At 42.8% G+C, this 18,569-nt stretch overlaps 1 non-coding gene across 1 annotated transcript; it reads left to right on the top strand.

The window, feature by feature from the left end:
* The first annotated feature begins 18,189 nt into the window (after positions 1–18,189).
* On the top strand, positions 18,190–18,321 carry LOC127683898 (small nucleolar RNA SNORA17). Its single transcript, XR_007977680.1, has one exon. It is a non-coding gene; the product is annotated as a small nucleolar RNA SNORA17 (small nucleolar RNA).
* The last annotated feature ends 248 nt before the right edge of the window (positions 18,322–18,569 follow it).

The following is an 18,569-nucleotide window of genomic DNA, read 5'->3' as shown; positions in this document are numbered from 1 at the left end:
CGTGACCCTCTATAATCTCAGACTCATGCTGAGATTATAGGAGTAATCGCCACACTTATTATTCCATTACAACTGGGTATAGTAGCTAAATAGATTACTTGGCATGTAAAATCTGGAACAGGCTAGAGAAAGCTGACTTAATGTCCCCACATAGAGACAGAGCTCTAAAGAGAGAGAAAATCTGAGCTGAGGCCTCAGCTGTACTGTCTAGTTTTTCAGACAGCCCAGGATATTCACACACTCAAGTCCCTTTCTAGAGAGAAGCCCATAAGCCACTTTCTCTGATTGGGTTGGGTGAACCATCTGAGCGTGCCCTGCTTTGCAATTTAAACCATAACTCTCATTTCCTTACAAAAACTGTTTTGAATCAACCCAAGAATGAAGGTAAAGAAAAGTAATTTAAACCCATGGAAGGAAATCTGATTCTGACCTTAGAGGAGGTAGGAGGTGTCCAGCAAAGCAGGAAATACGAAGGGTGACGTCAAGAAGAATATCGGTCATCCAGAATCCAGCTAACTGAAGAGTGATTGATAAAAATCAATATTAATTACATATTTCCCATTTCTAGCCCTTCAAATAAATGCCTTGAGTTTATCTTGATTAAAACCCCATGCACGAGTCTTCCCTCCATGGCCGTAGCAGCTGGCGTGAGAAGGGCAACAGGAAACACCAGGTGTGTGGTGTCCTGGAACCACCATGGATGCGTGGTTCTTGGATGGCCTCTGAGACCAGGGCTTCTTCCACCAGATTTAACTCTTTTTTATTGTGGGAGATGTCTTCAGTTAGAGTCTCCCTTTATTTTCATCCCAAAACATATTAATCAATATATTACCTTATACTAATCTTACATGAGGTATCTCAGGGTTTTTGTTTTCCATTCTTCAAATCATTTATAGCAGGCCTTTGATTTCTTTCTGAATACTCAATGGTCCTGGTGCTTTTCAGAAGCAGCAGTTGGCAGAACATAGATAACAAACAAGATGTCTGTCCAATTACATTTATTTATTTACTTATTTGGGTACTTGGGGCAACATGGATGCCATGATGTTTGTAAGGGAGGACAACCGTGGAAGTCAGTTGACTCCTACCAGTTATGGGTCTTGGGGATTGAAACCAGATCATCAGGCAAGCACTGCTACATGCTGACCCATCGTTCCAGCCTCAAGAAGCCTGGTTTAGAATCAGAGATGTCTCGACACCACTCTCTCGGTCACTGTACGGACTGGATTTAGGACCATCCCTGGTTTTATCTTTGTGGGTGTCCTTGAACTTCACACAGTATCAGAATCTTTGCTTTTATTCACTCTTTTCCAGCGGTCCAGGTTCCCACCTGGAGCTGGCCTCTTCAGTGACCTCACCCCATGGCCGTCTGCACTCCAGCGTGGTCCACCTTTAATGTTAAAGTTTAGTCCTAGGCCTCATGCAGGGGGTGAGTCTGTCTGATGAACAGAATATAACAACTGTTCAGACCTTCCTCTTGTCGCTGTGTCTGATGTGTCACGTCACAGTATCTGTAGCTTAGAAAGCAGTCAGTAGCCAGAACCTTGTGGGGCTGAAATTAGAAATCACACACCACGCCTTCTGGATTTTGTTGTCGCTTCTCCAATGAGAATCTTTTGTTTTAGGTCTCCGTTCAGTTGCTCAGTTCTAAATGTGAGCTAACCTCTTGGTTTCCTAACTCACTTCCCAACTTTCCAGCTGGTTGTCCCTGCCCATGCGTTCTGGCTGTTACACAGGCTGGTTTCACCTTCCTGTGGGCTCACAGACCTCCTGCCTCAGCCTCTCAGGCCATGGGATTACTTGCCCAGCCCCTGAGCCTCTTAATTAAGTTTACATTCTTGGTCCTACTCTGCTCTGTTTCCTTCTCACTTAATAGTTAGCAGAACTGGACATCTACTATCCAGAACTTCTGCTGGTCTGGTGAACACTAGACCATGCTGATACTAGGTACTGCTGTGTAGCTATTGGAAGGTTATAGGAATTTCCACTATAGGAAAAAAATGACAAAATTATAGCAGGGTTAGTCGATTCCCCAAGCCCAATGGCTGATTATGGTGACACCAGATTCAACTCCAAGTCTGCTTATCTCTCTCAAGCCCCTGATAGCCATCACTCTCTGTCCCTTCCTCTCTCCTTTCCCACCCTCTTCTCCTCATTTCCCTCTTCCTTCCTCCCTCTCTTCCTCTCTAACCCCACTTCCTCCATCACTTCCTCCCTCACTCATTTCTTTCTGAGACAATTCTCACTAGGTAGCTAAGGCTGACCTGGAAGGGAGGCTGCAGTCTAGTTTCCTAAATTCTGGGATTACAAGTGTGCCGCCACTCCCAGCTCTCTGTCTTACATTTAAGATGTGGAATAGATGATTCTTAACTGGAAGGATGCACTTCTGAGCATTAGCCCAGAAAAATGAAGATGTCCATTCCTACAAAACCTATAACAACTGTCTGTAACAGCTTTATTTTTAACAACTCCAGACTGGGGACAACCAAAATGTTCCTCAGTCGATTAGTGGTGAATCAAGCTATGTCATATTCATAACTTGAATATGGAATGGAGAGGACTGAACTGGACACAGCACATATGTCTTAGGGTTTTACTGCTGTAAGCAGACACCACGACCAAGGCAACTCTTATAAGGACAACATTTAATTGAGACTGGCTTACAGGTTCAGAGGTTCAGTCCATTATCATTAAGGCAGGAGCATGGCAGCACCCAGGCAGGCATGGTGCAGGAGGAGCTGAGAGTTCTACATCTTCATTTGAAGGTCACTAGGAGCAGACTGGCTCCCATGTGGTTTGGAGGAGGGTCTCATTGCCCACCCCCACCTTGAGACACTTCCTCCAACAAGGCCACACCTATTCTAACAAGGTCACACCTCCAAATAGTGCCACTCCCTGGGCCAAGCATATTCAAATCACTACAACATAAAATAACCTGGATATGTCTTAGGTATCTTGATTCTGATTGATCTACAGGATCAAATATGAACCAAGTGAGTTATACAAGGTCATATTCCATATGATTCTATCAGTGTGATATGAGAAAATTGTTGAGATGAAGGGCAGACTGATGGTTGCCAGGGGTAAGTTTGGCAGAGGGAAGGAAGGTAAAGAATTAACTATGAAGAGGTAAATGAAATAGTCTTGTGTCTTGATCTCACTGTTGGTTATACAAGTCTACACATGACAGCATGACAAAGAAACACAGATACATATTTGCTTGCACACACACACAATGTATCTATGTGAATTTTCCGGGCTATTGTTATGTTAAAAAAAAAACTAGGTGAAAAACACCCAGAACTGCTCTGTGTTATCCTTGCAACTTCCCATGAATCTGTTAAGTATTTCAAGAAAAAAGTTTTTTTTAATGGTAAAGAATAGCTTTATTAGAAAAGTGACAATAACACACAGTTATAAACAGTTATACTGTAGAAGGATCAGAAATATCTTAATGAATAAAAGTTTGTTTTAAAATTGTTCCATCCAGGGCAGCTGCACATTCGAGCTCACCATGTTTGGGTCAGCCTGCACAAGACCCGTGCAAGCCCAAGTCAGAACAAATCTCAGCAGGCGGAAGGGAGTTGGGCACACAGCTCCACCTTTAGCTGTGACGTCATCGTCAGCTGTTGAGGAGGGACAGAATTTTCTCTAAGTATGGAGCCTCTTATAAGCTGATCACACTCCTGTGAAAGACCATGTGCCTAAGACGTTTGGATACCATGTCTGGAGAAGGGCAGGGGAAGACACAGGGTGAGCAGGGTTGGAGAAGAGGGGTGTCTGGGAAATGTTGGAGGAAGCAGTGAATATGATCAAGATATTTTGTATGGAACTGAAAGAACTAATTAGAAAAACAAAATAGTTTCCCTCTATATCTTCTCTTCCTCAGCCCTACTTGCTGTTCTCCCAGAGACCAGGCAACGTTAAAGTCCACTCTTGCCTTCTGCCTCTAAGCTGAGCAGCCCGTGGCCTGTCTTTGTCCCTCCGTTGTGGTGTTGTCCCGTTTTACGGTGTCACACATTTCTCTGCCCCCTCTGTGTCAATCCGTCTAGCGTGACCCACTCCAGTTCCTTCTACCTCCCCTGTTGGCTTTCTTCCCCACGGCGCTCCAGGTCTGCGCGGCTCGGGCAGCTCTGCGCGATCCTTCGTAGCAGGCTCTTGCTGGTGCGCACTGAGCTCGTGACATCGGTCACTGACGGGAGGGCCTCAGAAAACATCCTTTCTCTGCTGATCATGAGCTGTTCTGTTTTCTACCACCACGCCTCCCTAGGTTCTTGCTGTGTCCCTCTAAGCAGAGATCAATTTGTCACCTTTTGTTTTACATGGTAACCTTCCTTCTGTCACAGAATGCCTAACTCATTCTTCAAACTGAGCTGAGGTTTGCAGCTCTTTTGCTTCCCCTAGACCAGGAAGCTCTTTGAGGGATGGGGACTGGACACACACACACACACACACACACACACACACACACACACACACGTACACGCACACGCGCTCGCGTGCGCACACAAACACACACACTATACTTACATGCATATACACACACTCATATACACACATCACACATATGTATACATACTCACACACACATATATACATGATACACACACACTCGACCATCACACACTCATATACACACTGATGATGATGATGCTGATTAAAATTTAAAAGCAGTACGAATCTTGGCTGTTGGCAGAGTTAAATATTCTTTTTTTTTTTTTAACTTGAACTTATTTTTTTTAATTCGATATAATTTATTTACATTTCAAATGATTTCCCCTTTTCTAGCCCCCCACTCCCCAAAAGTCCCGTAAGCCCCCTTCTCTTCCCCTGTCCTCCCACCCACCCCTTCCCACTTCCCCGTTCTGGAGTTAAATATTCTTTAAAGGAGAAAATACTTTTCGATGTGCAAAACCAAATGTATTTCTCCTTCAAAACAATTTCCTCCAGCACTACACCAGCCTTTAGAACATAGACAGGTTGCTCTTGACAACGATAGATCTGACTCCACCTCCCTTGACCAGCAGGAGATGTGGAACACGGCTGGATTCTCTGACTCAGAAGTGCTGTTTTGGTGGCACTTTTTCCTTCCTTCTTTCTAGTTTTAAAGACGGGGTTTCTCTGTGTAGTTCTGGCTGTCCTGGAACTCGCTCTGTAGGCCAGGCTGGTTTTAAACTCACAGCGATCCTCCTGCCTTTGCCTTCCAAGTGCTGGGACTAGAGGTGTACACCACCATGCCTGGCTTTTGTGGCAGCTTTTTTTTTTTTTTTAATTTAAAAAAATCTACAGTGGCCTCCTCTACATCTGAGCTTAAGGTTAACACAGGCTAAGTGATAACAACTTTAATTTTCTAAAGAAAACGTATTCATAAGTGAGTACAAAATTAAATATTTTATCATAAGTACTTCCAGTGGGTTTTTATGGGAAGACAAAGAAAAGAAACTGAGCAGTGTAAAGTTAACTTCTGATATGAAGTTAAGGTATTGTAAGCAAATACCGCTTTCGGTACTGGCTGCCATTTTCCAGTAACTCCCCCAAAATAATAGACACAAGAGACAAGAGGAGGGGCGCTCCCTATGTGTTCTCTAGGCAATTTAGGAAACACGGAGTTGTTCCTTTGGCCATGTACATGAGGGTGATATTGTAGACATCACGGGAATCGGGACAGCTCAAAAGCAATGCATCGTATGTGTTACCTTGGCAAAACCGGAAGCGTCTACAATGTCACCCAGCAAGCCACGCGCATGATCGGAAGCAGGCAAGTTAAGTGCAAGATTCTTGCGGAGAAAATTAGTGTGCGTGCGTACTGAGCACATCACGCACTTGAAGAGCAGAGACAGCTTCCTGAAACAGGTGACAGAAACAATCAGAAGAGCGTCAAAGGGAAAGGCACCTGGGCTCTGCTGGAGTGCCAGCCTGCGCCTGCGCCTCTGCTACCCAGAGATGAATGCTTCCAGAGAAAGTGGAAGGAGCCTGCGCTGCGGGAGCAAATCAAGGACTCGGACAGTTAAAAAAAAAAAAAAAAGGAGAGACAAATTCTCTGTGTAGTTCTGCCTAACCTGGAATTTAACAGGAGAAAAGACCGGCATTGAACTCAGAGATCCACCTTCTGAGGGTTGGAATTCAAAGTCTGCGCCACCACACCCAGCCCAATACATTTCTTCTCCTATGTTATAGCAACAAATATGGTGAGCCAGATGGAAACCGATAAAACATGATTTGCTTTCAAGTTTTAATCCAAAGTAGGAATAGTTTGTTCATACAACTTCTCTGGTTCTAGGGGCAAACTCTCTTCATTTATTATACACTTTATTCTGTTTTGTTCTCAAATTATGAATAATAATTTCTAAATTCTTCTACGAGAAGAAACTGACTATGTTGAACTATGCTTTTCCCCATTTTAATTGTATAATGTGTCTAAAACCTCAATAAGGATAAAAATCTTTTGACGTGACCATTTTACTTTTTCTCAACAGCAGATGGCGACATATGTCCACCTGTAGCAAAGACAACAATTACTCCACTGGCTGTAGGATTTGATTTTTTTTTTTCCCTCTCCCTGTCACTCAGGAGAATGAGATTGTTCTATTTAACATTGCAAATTGAAGGTGAAAATGGTTTGTGTACCAGTGATCTCATGTTTAAAATTTTGATTGAAGACAAGACTTGCAAGCCCAAGTCGGTAAAAGCAGGCATTGTGGACAGGCAGTGCTTCTGGGAGGGTGGCAGGGAGTGTGGTGAACAGAGGGGCCCCCGGGTAGCAGACAGGCGCAGAAAACAACTCAGCAAACAGCTTTAGTTTCCTTCTCTTGAAACTGTCAAATCATGTTTCCTGTTTGTTTCCTTGCTTGCTGTTTTTAAATTCCAAAGTGTGGTCTTATGGCTACCCTTTGAAACATTACACACTTGTATTTTTAATCAATATAATAATTTTAAAAAGCATGCCAACTTCGTAGCCAAGCCTACATTTACTCTTTCTTCTCAAATATATATATCTTCAAGAGGCTGTGTCTGTTACACCTTAGGTTTCCTGGATTCGATTGAAGGAGTCTCTCCACAGTGTCAAGAATCTCAGAAGCACTCACAGCTCAAGGTTAAAAAGTAGCTCTTAGTCAAGTCCTAGAGCTTTCTTGTTACTCAGTATCTGGTGAGTGTTGTATGTGTCAAGGGAGTAAATGCTGTCTCCTCTGTCTTAACCCCCAGAATAAGCTTCACTATGTGATTTTGTACCCCGGGATGAGAGGACCTGGACGTGTAAGCACTCAATAGCACTGTGTTCTAGCAGTCTCCACAATGAGCATTATTTTCGTTAACATCTATTCTTAATATGTGTTGTGTTTAAGTTGGGGCCCTGTCTTTCTTCCCAGTCCCATGCCCTGCCAAATAGGACTCAGACTCAAAATATATTTACAAGTATCTCAGCTATATAGCTAGGCTCTTCTCTGACTGGAGTCATAACTTAAGACAACCCATTTATTTTAACCTACATTCTGCCACGCGGCTGGTGCCACACATCTGTCTCCTGACGTCCTCCTGGGCAGATCTCTCAGCAAATCTCCCTCCTGCATCTACCCTACAATTCTTTCTCTTCCCAGATGTCCTACGTCTGTTTCCTGCCTTAGCCATAGACCATCAGCTTTTTGACAGGTGATACATCCATACAACACACAAGATATTCTCTCTACACTACTGTTTGGTACTAAGTGGGTTGTTTATTGGCAATAACTTTCAGCTGTCTATTTTATGCATTTGTTTGGTTTTGCTTTCTCTGAGCCACTATGTAGCCCAAGGTATTCGTAAGTGTCTGGGTTAGGGGATCTCGCCACCATCCTTGGCTCGGGTCTAGGTTTTAGGACAAGTCGTTCCTTGTGGCTAGTGTGTCAGTGACAGTTTGCATCTGGGTATAAACACTGTGAGTGGTAAAGACCCCTTTTCAAATAGAACTGCCAGGCAGGATGGTAAGTATTTCTACTCACCATCAAACTACATGCAAAATGCAAAGAAAAAGAGGGGATGTTTCATACCTGATGTAATCAAATTAACACGGCTTCCACAATTTCATGCTGGTCAAGACTTCAAAGGTATTTATGGTACACATGGATGGTTGGTTACTTTTTATTCCCCTATTTTTATAGTTGATAATCAGGTTCTCAGAACCAACAAATCCAACTATAATCCTTTTGGATTCATTTTGAAGGATAAAATGATTTATGTTAAGTAGCTAGGTTTTAAGGGTAAATGTTTTTAAAGTATTTTATTTTTTTAATTTAATTTTTTGTGTATGAGTGTTTTACTTACATATTTGCCTGTGCTTAGTGACCCAAGAGGCCAGTATCGGGGGTTACAGACAGTGTACGCCTCCATATGATGAAACTCAATCCTGGATCCTGTGGAAGAACAGAAAGTGTGCTTAACTGCTGAGCCATCTCTCCTTTCGTGTGTGTGTGTGTGTGTGTGTGTGTGTGTGTGTGTGTGCATTGTCTGTGTGACTTCACTGCTGGAGGAGGCCAGAGAGGTGCATTGAATCTCTTGGAGCTAGAGTTGTAGGTAGTTACAAGCTGTCCCACATTGGGCTGAGAACCAAACTTGGATCCTATGCAAGAGCACTAAGCATTCGTAACTGCTGAGCTGTCTCTCCAGCTTCAAGAGTAAATCTTTTGGAATTTCAAAGAGGAGTAAGAGTTAATCTATTTTCAAGTCTGCTGGTGTTTGGCAACTGTTAATATCAGTGCAGAATTTTTTTTTAGGATTCTGAAGATTTACATTGATTTTAAATTTCTGACTAGGAACTCATAAAATTTTGAAGGGAACGGAATGTGTGTTCTTCTGACATAGGTACTACTAAATAAAGCTATCATATTCTGTGAAGTTTTGATAGGCTTGTAGTTTAATGAAGGGGATGTCTTGGGTCTTTGTGGGTGTTTCCTATAGAGGCGAGCTGTATTTCTCTCTCATGAGACGGTGGCTTTTGCAATTGAAAGGTACTTACTTTTAGGATTGCTAGTCATCTAGCCTTTACTATTCATAACATATCTTACATTAGGCAAAGTTCCAGATTCCATTTCATGACCATATTAAGATATGTCATGAGATCAGCCTGGGACATTGTGGTAGCTTGTGTGTGCCTATGTGCTTTTAGTCCCAGGAAACAGTTTGAGTTTCTTTATAACACATCTCCTGTGGCACAACAGCCTATGCTCAACATCCAGTTTGATGGCCTCAACTCTGTATAACGGTGTATTAGTCTGGGTTCTCTAGAATCACAGAACGTAGTCTGTGGGCAGTCTCTATATAGTTAGGGAATTTGTGGATGACTTACAGTCTGTAGTTAACTCCCCAACAATGGTCAGCAGCAGCTGTGGATGGAAGTCCAAGGATCTAGCAGTTGCTCAGTCCCTTGGGGCAAGCAGGCAAGGAAGAGTAAGTCTTCATTCTTCCAATGTCCTTAGGTCTCCAGCAGAGGGTGTGGCTCAGATTAAAGGCATGTGAAGCCACGCCTTTAATTCTAGATGACCTTGAACTCTGAGATCTCCTTGTCTTAAACTTCTGGAATTCATAGCCACTATGCTTCAAGATCTCCATGCCAAGATCCCGGTCAGAAACTTATATCTCTGAGCCTGCAGATTAGGATCATAGGTGAGCCTTCCAATTCTTGATTGTAGTACATTCCAGATATAGTCAAGTTGATAACCAGGAATAGCTACTATAAACAGTAAGTGTGGATTTCAGCACAGACCCGAAGATTGCAAGCTTCCCTCCACATCACAGAGGCTTTGAACGTTCATGCATGCACAGGCTGCTGGGAACCCAGAGTGACCTTGGAGGTGTGAACTGGCTGGCTTCCCCTGCAGTCATTCTTATTTCATAAGGTGGGACTATTATCTGATGAGTCACAAAAGCATTCTATTAACAACTGAGAAGAATTAAGGGTGATAAGCTTATTTCATGACCTAATTTTAATTCTTCTGCTGGGTGGGAATCATTTCATCTGGGAAAAAATTCTAATTTTTTATTCTCTATTGTATCCATTGTATTGTGTTGTAGAACAAATAGTTGACTCCCAGCAGCATACCATATATAACCTGATATTTGATTGCTCACAATGACATGTGCGAACTTAAATTTAGATGACGAATATTTAAAATGTTAGCAAGTAATCTGTGTGGGGTCTGCCCAAGTGAGAGTGCCGTCTATTGAGAGCGATGTCTTCCCGAGAAAGTGTCTTCTTTTGTTGCCTCTTCTATGCCAATGCCCTGATCTTATGTGCTGCCTGTGCACTGCCTGTCTCGGGTACCAGGAGCTCTCCTTCCTGGTTTTAATATTTCCTCCACCTGTGGAAGGCCTGAGAGATGAGAGCTAGCAGAAGCTGGGCGTGGTCGGGTGACCTTATCCTCAGAGATTTAATGAAAACACTCAGTACTTCATTCCATATGGGGTATGAAGGGGGGTGACACTTACTACTGCCCCCATGTTTTCTCTCTGAGGTCACGTGGGAGGGCCTGGGATGTGCCTCACTGCTTTTGGAAGTCTCTTCCTCCATGGTCCGTGTACACTACTTTTCTTCTGCCTGCCTCTACATCCATCCTCTCTCTAGATATAGCTCTAATTCCTTCACTGCCCAATGTTCTGACAGCTCAGGGATATGTGGAGATCTTAGTCAAGTTGAACAAACTGCTAACAATTGAATTTTAACTATACCACACTCAAAAGCCTACCACTCAGGAGTTGTTGTATTCTCTAACTTCAGAATTCTCCTTCAAGTCCATCCACCTTTCTTCCCGGGTTATCTATAGCCCCAAACCTGCAAGCTCTTGTTCTTTTCTTGTGCACAAAGGTTTTGCTCTGTGTCTTCCTGTCTTTGGAGACAGTTATCTACGATGAGTCCTCTTTGTTTTTTATTAAACCACCATTTGTTCAATGTCTGATGTTACAATTTCATAGTTTAATCTCCTTCTGAAATATTTGGAGGTTTATAAGGGATTAGACAGGGGAATTCACAAAGCTCTCAGAGTCTTGGGCCATTTCTGAGTCACTTCCATGAGAACTGTTTAACCAACAGAATATTTCCATCCCCTACAAACTGTTGCTGGGAGGCCATGTTTTTCTATAGATTTTGAATTCCTTTTATTTTGTACTGTTTCTTAGCATACATATATTTGAATGTAGAAAGGATCATTTAATGAAAAGGTGATCTAAGATGAAAGTAGAACTCTTTGGTCAAGTTTAAGTAGATGTCTATGTTAACCCATTTATATATAAATAAACTCTACAAGAAGGAATCTATTGTGTGGCAGGAAAGCCCCTCTTATGAAGACAGTCATCCAGGGCTGCGCGTGCAGTGATTCCAATTTAGACTGGGTTTATTTATTCTCTATTGTATTGTATCTGTATTGAATTCTTCTTCACTTGGCTAAAGTGACATTCAGCACGTAACTTCCCTCCATGGATCAACTGATGGCATTTCTGTAATGACAGAAGTCCTTTGATTTGATTGTGATACCTTTTTAATTTTTATTCTTTTGGTCAGCAAATGTGATATTGTTTTATTGTATAGTATTTCTTTCTGTATAAACATGAATCACTTGATGGTGGTACATGCTGTTTGTGTGAACAATTTGAGCCCACAATAAGGTATTCAGATGGCACAGTCATGTTTGAAAATTCACCTAAGCGCCTTTGTAAATGTGCGCTGCACATGGATGCATGATAAAATGTAAATTGTTCCCCTTGCAATTCCCTCTACTCACTTTAAAGTCAAGAGAACTATGTATAATTGCGTTATTCAGAAAGGGATTACTTGTTAAATCATAGTAATGTGATAAGCCTTATGTTGAAGTTAAGTATGAGAGAGCAGTTAATAGTGCTGAGACATGATGACCTTTGCCCTGACCCCTCTGAAAAACAGGCATCGATACACAGACATCTATAAAATTATTTCATAGCCGGCCATGGTAATGCACGCCTTTAATCCCAGCACTCAGGAGGCAGAGGTAGGTGGATCTCTGTAAGTTAGAGGCCAGCCTGGTTTACAAAGCAAGTTCCAGAACAGGTAGTGCTGTTACAGAGAGAAATCCTGTCTTGGAAAAAACAAAACAAAACAATTTTTTTTTAATTAAAAAGGCAGGAAAACTATAAAATTATGTCATAGCATGAAGAGGCTCATTTTCAAATGACTTATAGATAAAAACATTCTATTCAAATTTGAATTAAATTGTTTCATAGGTACTAAATTAACATTGATTAAAAACCCAAAGTTATAACATATACATGGTAAAAGTTTTTCCTCCCACCTCAGGTCTTCCTCTGTATGTAAATATACATTACAAGGATGTAAATATAGTCATCTGTTCTCCACAGATACATTTGTATTAAGTAACAACTTGACACATCCTAGAATCACCTAAAAAAAGTCACTAGTGAGTAACCCTGCCATCTAACTGGCCCCAGAACCTTTTTTCCCCTAAAACTGAGTCTTACAGTGTATTGTAGACTGGCCTCGAGCTTGCAATCCTCCTGCCTCCTAAGTGCGCACCACTATCCCTGGCTCTCTCTAAGCGTCTACCATTTAAAGAGCATTCATTTGGCTACGTGTGCCTGTGTCTGAAGTAAGTGCATAAAGGATATATACCTTTGTAAATTGATGGGCTCTCTCTCATTGCCCTCTGTAGGAATGTTCTAATGTACCATAAGCAATAATAGGGAAATAATGCACAGAGTTCTTATTAGCCTCGGTCCTGGGCTTGCAGGGAGCTACAGAATGAAACTTTCACTTGTGTCTGGTTTAGCATCAGTGTATTTTTACATGATCATGCCATCTTTTACTTTTATTAAGGTCAAAGATTATTTTTGTTATTAGAAAAATCATACTGTAATGTGAGTTTTTGGATAAGTTGTCCTTTTTATCATAGCCTTCTCCTTCTTTTGAAACTCTCCCTACTAGAGGTTTCAGTAAACCCCACGGCATCACCGTGTGGCTGACTGGATATTGCCTTCTGCTCTCTCTGCTGACTGCGTTTTTCCAAGTGAGTGGGCAGGTGGCAAGGGTATCAGAACCTGATGGCTGTGTTAGTGATTTATCTGATGGGGGACAGCCTCTGGAGGAGCAGTGTTGATGATACTCCCCCCAGTCAGCTGCCCCTGCTTTGTTGAGCATAACTGCACCAGATCTGAGACCAGACAGGAGACACAGCAGTAAACCGCAGGCAGACAGACAGAACTCTAGAGTATTCCTAACAAAACAGAGGCCTGACAAGGAAGAATACATGTTGACAGCATTTCTTAGGATACGCTTCAAGGAACCCATTAAAACATCTCCACAGGGTACAGACTTCAATCAGCAGAAGATGTTCTGGATCCCGAGTACCACGGGGTTGAGTTTCCCAGTGACCCCAGCACAGCAGCCAACACAGCATGGCTGGAGTAATTACACAGATTGTGGTGAGTGCCAATGAGAACCTATGGCCAACTACAGACAAACTTTTCCACAGTATTATGTTCACGTACTTTTACTCACACTCAGCCTGATCTAGTGGAGAGGACTATTGAAGTGGGAAAGCTTTATTAGAAAGGAAGACTTGCTTTTCTGTTGCAAGTGACAATGTTCTGAAAAATCCTTCTGCAGGTAGCATGGAAACTTTCAAGGGAGAGAAATAACCAATAGTCTTTCCCAGCTATGACGCCTGTGCTGGACAGTTTTACAACAACTTGACCCAAGCTAGAGTTAAGTGAAAGTTGACCCAATTGGGTTATGAGAGAAGCTTAATTGAGACAATGCCTGCATAAGATCAGGCTGTCGGGCGTTTTCTTCATCAGTGACTGATGAGGGAGGGCCTCGGCCATTGTGCTTGGAACCCTCCCTGGGCTGCTATTCTGGCTTATATAATAAAGCAGGCCGAGGAATCCATGGTGAGCAGGACAGTAAACAACATCCCTTCATGGCCTCTACATCAGCCCCCGCCTCCAGGTTTCTTTCCTGTTTGAGTTCGAGCTCTCATTATAACTCCTCTTCTCCGTATTTATCACCTTGCACAAAACTCAAGTCCAAGTGGATCAAAAATCTCAACGTAAAATCAGATAAAAACTGAATCTAATAGAACAGAAAATAGGGGATAGCCTTGAACTCATTGGCACAGGAGAGAATTTCCTGTACAGAACACCAATGGCTCGGGCACTAAAAGCAACAATTAATAAATGGGCTCACGAAACTGAAAGGCTTCTGTAAGTCAAAGGACACCATCAATAGGGCAAGACGACGGCCTACAAATTGGGAAAAAAAATCTTCACCAACTGAACATCAGATAGGGGGGGCTAATATCCAAAATATATAAAGAATTCAAGAAGCTAGACACCAAAAACCCAAATAACCCTTTCAAAATATGCAGAACTAGCCGGGCAGTGGTGGCACACGCCTGTAATCCCTGTACTCTGGGAGGCAGAGGCAGGCGGATTTCTGAGTTCGAGGTCAGCCAGTTCTACAGAGTGAGTTCCAGGACAGCGAGGGCTACACAGAGAAACCCTGTCTCAAAAAAAAACCAAATCCAAAAAACCAAAAAATAAAATAAAATAAAATAAAATAAAATAAAATAAAATAAATGTACAGAGCTAAACAGAAAATTCCCAACAAAGGAGTATCTAATGACTGAGAAACACTTAACGAACTGTTCAAGGTCCTTAGTCATCAGGAAAATGCAAATCAAACCGATTCTGAGATTCCACTTTACACCCATCAGATGGCTAAGATATGCTGTCCTTTGACATCAAAGGACAACAGATGCTGTAGAGGATGTGGAGCAAGGGGAAGACTCTTGCATTGCTGGTGGAAGTGCAAATTTGTACAACCACTCTAGAAATCAATTTGGTGATTTCTTAAAAAATTAGGGATAGTTCTCCCTCAGGATCCAGATATTTTACTCCTGGGCATATTCCGAAAAGATGCTCCACAATCCCAGAAGGACACTTGCTCAACCATGTTCATAGCATCTTTATTCATAATAGCCAGAAACTGGAAACAACCTAGATGTTCCTTAACTGAAGAATGAATAAAGAAAATGTGGTTCATTTACACAACAGAATACTACTCAGCTATTAAAAGCAAGGGCATCATGAATTTTGCAGGTGAATGGATGGAACTAGAAAATATCCAGAGTGAGGTAACCCAGACCCAAAAGGACATACATGAAATGTACTCACTTATAATTAGATATTAGTTCTAGTCTCTCTTCCTGCTGCTTGCAGATTCAGAAGTAGGCCTCTCAGCTCCCTCTCCAGCACCATATCTGCCTGGATGCTGCCATTTCCCGCCGCGGCGATGGACTGAACCTCGGGAACTGCAAGCCAGCTCCACTGAAATGCTTTCCTTTATAAGAGCTGTCATGACCGCGGTTTCTCTTCACAGCAATGAGATGGCCGACTAAGACAGATCGCTATTATAAAAGACAAATGTCACAGAGGTGGACTAGGCTGTAAGACAGAGCTGTCTAAAAGCTTTGGTGGAACCATAAGTCAATATACACGCTATGGAAAACAGTGTAGCTAATCCACAGAAACTGCCCTTCCCTGCAATCCCTCTGTAACCTACCTAAATTATCATAGCAAAGTGATACCCGAATTCCTAGGTTGAACACAAGCTATTCACAACAGCAAAAGTAAGGACCCAACCAATGGTGTGCTACTCAGCCAGGAAAGGAATGAAACCCTATTGTTTGTATCCAAGTTGGTGGAAGAGGAGGTCTTCACATTAAGAGAACCAAGGCAGCCACACTCTGATGTTCTCATTTATTTGTGGAAACTGAAAAGTGTAGTGGCCACTAGAGACGGAGAGGGAAGGGGGGAAGGGAGGATGGAGAGGCTTAGATAAGGGACAGTAAGACATATTTGGGGAAATTAGTTTTGTGTTCTGTAGCTTAGTAACATAGTTACAGTTTACATCCATCTACTATAGATTTCGAAATAATCAGAAGAAAGGAAACTCCAAATACTTAGAATGGTAAATGTTTTAAGGAGATGAATATGTTAGTTGCTGTGACCTAATCATTATGCATTACCATATATATTAAATTATCATATAATACTTTCTGAGCTATGTATAAATACATTTGAATATAGCTAAAAAGAAGTCACCCAGAGAATAAGTGAGCAGAGGTAATCTTTTAATGTTTTTAATTTTTAATTGATTACATTTGTTTAGTTTGTAAATGCATCTGTGTGTGTGTGTGTGTGTGTGTGTGTGTGTGTGTGTGGTGTTCACAGGACAACTTTCAGAAGTCAGACCTCTCTTTCCACTATGTGAGTTCCAGGGATGAAACTCGGGTCGTCAGGCTGGGCCACAAGCGCCCTTACCTGCTGAGCCACCTGCCCGCCCCTCCTGCTATGATCTTGAACAGACAATCATCTTAAAAACTCCAGGGGAAGAGGTTCGCATCATCTCCACACATCCCAGTGGCGAGAATTCATTTTTTGTTTGTCTTACGCTGAACGGCATTTAGAACAGTATCTGGCTTATGCTGGGCACCAGACAAGGAGAGAGGGAATCTGTTAGGTGCTCTTGAAGCCTCAGGGTGGAAAGGCAAGAAGGCCCTTCGGTGCTTGGGATTTCAGGGTCTGTTCCACCCGCGGGTGCTATTACTGGGTCCTGCTCCCACACACGGTCTTCCTCAGCATGCTGCAGTTCCTACGTTACATCCCAAGAAACCAACAGTTCACAGTTAGTAAGTAGCAAACTCAGGTCTCTTAACTTCTCAGTGGCATTTCCCCCGTCACATCACACTTGCTCTTTCTAAATAATATATCATTATTTTATCAATTATCAAGCAATATTTTATTAATCATTAACACATGCATAGAATGCATTTTGCTCATAATCACTCCCATTTTCCCCCTTAATTCCTCCCAGAAAACCCTCACCCTCCCATTCTCAATATTATAGCTCCTTTACATAGCTTATCCAGCACAGTCTATGCTGCCCTGTACTCATAAGTGTGGGTCAACCTACCAGGGATCACTCCTTAAAGAAAGTGGCTCTCTTTCCTCCAGAAGCCATCAGCCCTTAGACGTCGGGAAGTTTGAGGTTGTGCCCATTTAGAAAATAGCAGTAGTAGGCTCACCCTTGAGGGCTGTGAGCACCCCAGCCACGAGTTCTTGGTCAGACTTGCAATGCAAGGCATATGTTTCTTCTTGTAGAGTGGGCTTAAATCCAATTGGAAAGCAGTTGGTACTGTCTTAGCTAGGATTAACGTATTATGATAAAATAGCATAACCAAAAGCAATTGGGAGAGGAAAGGTTTTGTTTGGCTTCCATATCTTGAATCACAGTCCATGGAGGGAAGCTGTGGTGGCTTGAATATGCTTGACCCAGGGAGTGAGTGGCACTATTAGGAGGTGTGGCCTCGTCAGAGTAAGTGTGTCACTGAGGGGGTGGGCTTTGAGACCCTTCTAATTGCCCTGAAGCCAATATTTTCCTGTTTGTTTTTGGAACAAGGTGTCAAGCTCTCAGCTCCTCAATGACCACGCCTGCCTGGATGCCACCATGATGATAATGGACTGAATCTCAGAACCTGTAAGCCAGCCTCAATGACATGTTGCCAGTTATAGGAATTATCTTGGTCACGGTGACTCTTCACAGCAATGAAAACTCTAAGATGGAAGCCAAGGCAGAAGCCCTAACAGGTCACGAACCTGGATGCAGAAGCTGTGGAGGGGTGCTGCTCCCTGGCCTGCTCCTCATGGCTTGCTCAGCCTGCTTTATTATAGAACCCAGAACCACCAGCCCATGGATGGCACCATCTGCAATGGGCTGTGTCCGCATCAATCACTAATTAAGAAAATGCCCTCCAGCTGGATCTCATGGAAGGTTTGCCTTAATCTAGGCACCCTCCTCTCCAAACACTCTAGCTTGTGTCAAGCTGACGTAAACCTCGCCAGCACAGCCACTTCAGTCACACTCGTGGGACTGTTGTACCCATGGGGTGGGTCTTGCCAGGTTGGCCCTATTATTTTAGTTTGCTGAGTAAATCTACTGATGATATTTTCACCCCAGCCTACATAATACCTTCTATGCTATTCAGCAGGAAGGAGGTTCCTGGTCAGTAACAACTTGATTTCTCCAAGTCCTGTGACCACAAACTATGCAATGTCTTCAGGAACAGGGTCTTACTTTCCATCAAGTTCTGATGGGTTCCCGAAATTATTGGCCTTGTTCCTAGAGGGGTTGTGGGTGTGGCTGCTGTGCCACATATGCGTCAGTAGGTGGCAGAGAGGAGAGAGGCTATGCCTATGCTCAGGGTTCTGACCTGTGAACATCTGAATGGTTAGCAGGCCAACATTCCCTGAAAAAGGCAAGCCTGAGACTACAACCAATCTGGCATCGAGGGACCTGGACAGGGAGCTAGCCTGAGACAACTGCCAGTCCAGAGCAGCACAGGCTTAGGGGTGGGGTGGGGCAGACCTTCCCAAGATGATCCCAGTTCTGTCGAATTGCCTTGAGGCCATCACGTATCCATGCCTTCACTGGAAAGCCACCACACTGGTAAGTGGTGGGGATGCTTTTGAATGTCGATGTCATGTCTTCGGGT

This window comes from Apodemus sylvaticus, chromosome 4 (assembly GCF_947179515.1).
Source record: "Apodemus sylvaticus chromosome 4, mApoSyl1.1, whole genome shotgun sequence".
In the NCBI taxonomy this organism is placed as follows: Eukaryota; Metazoa; Chordata; class Mammalia; order Rodentia; family Muridae; genus Apodemus; species Apodemus sylvaticus.
This window is presented reverse-complemented; position numbering and strand designations above follow the sequence as displayed.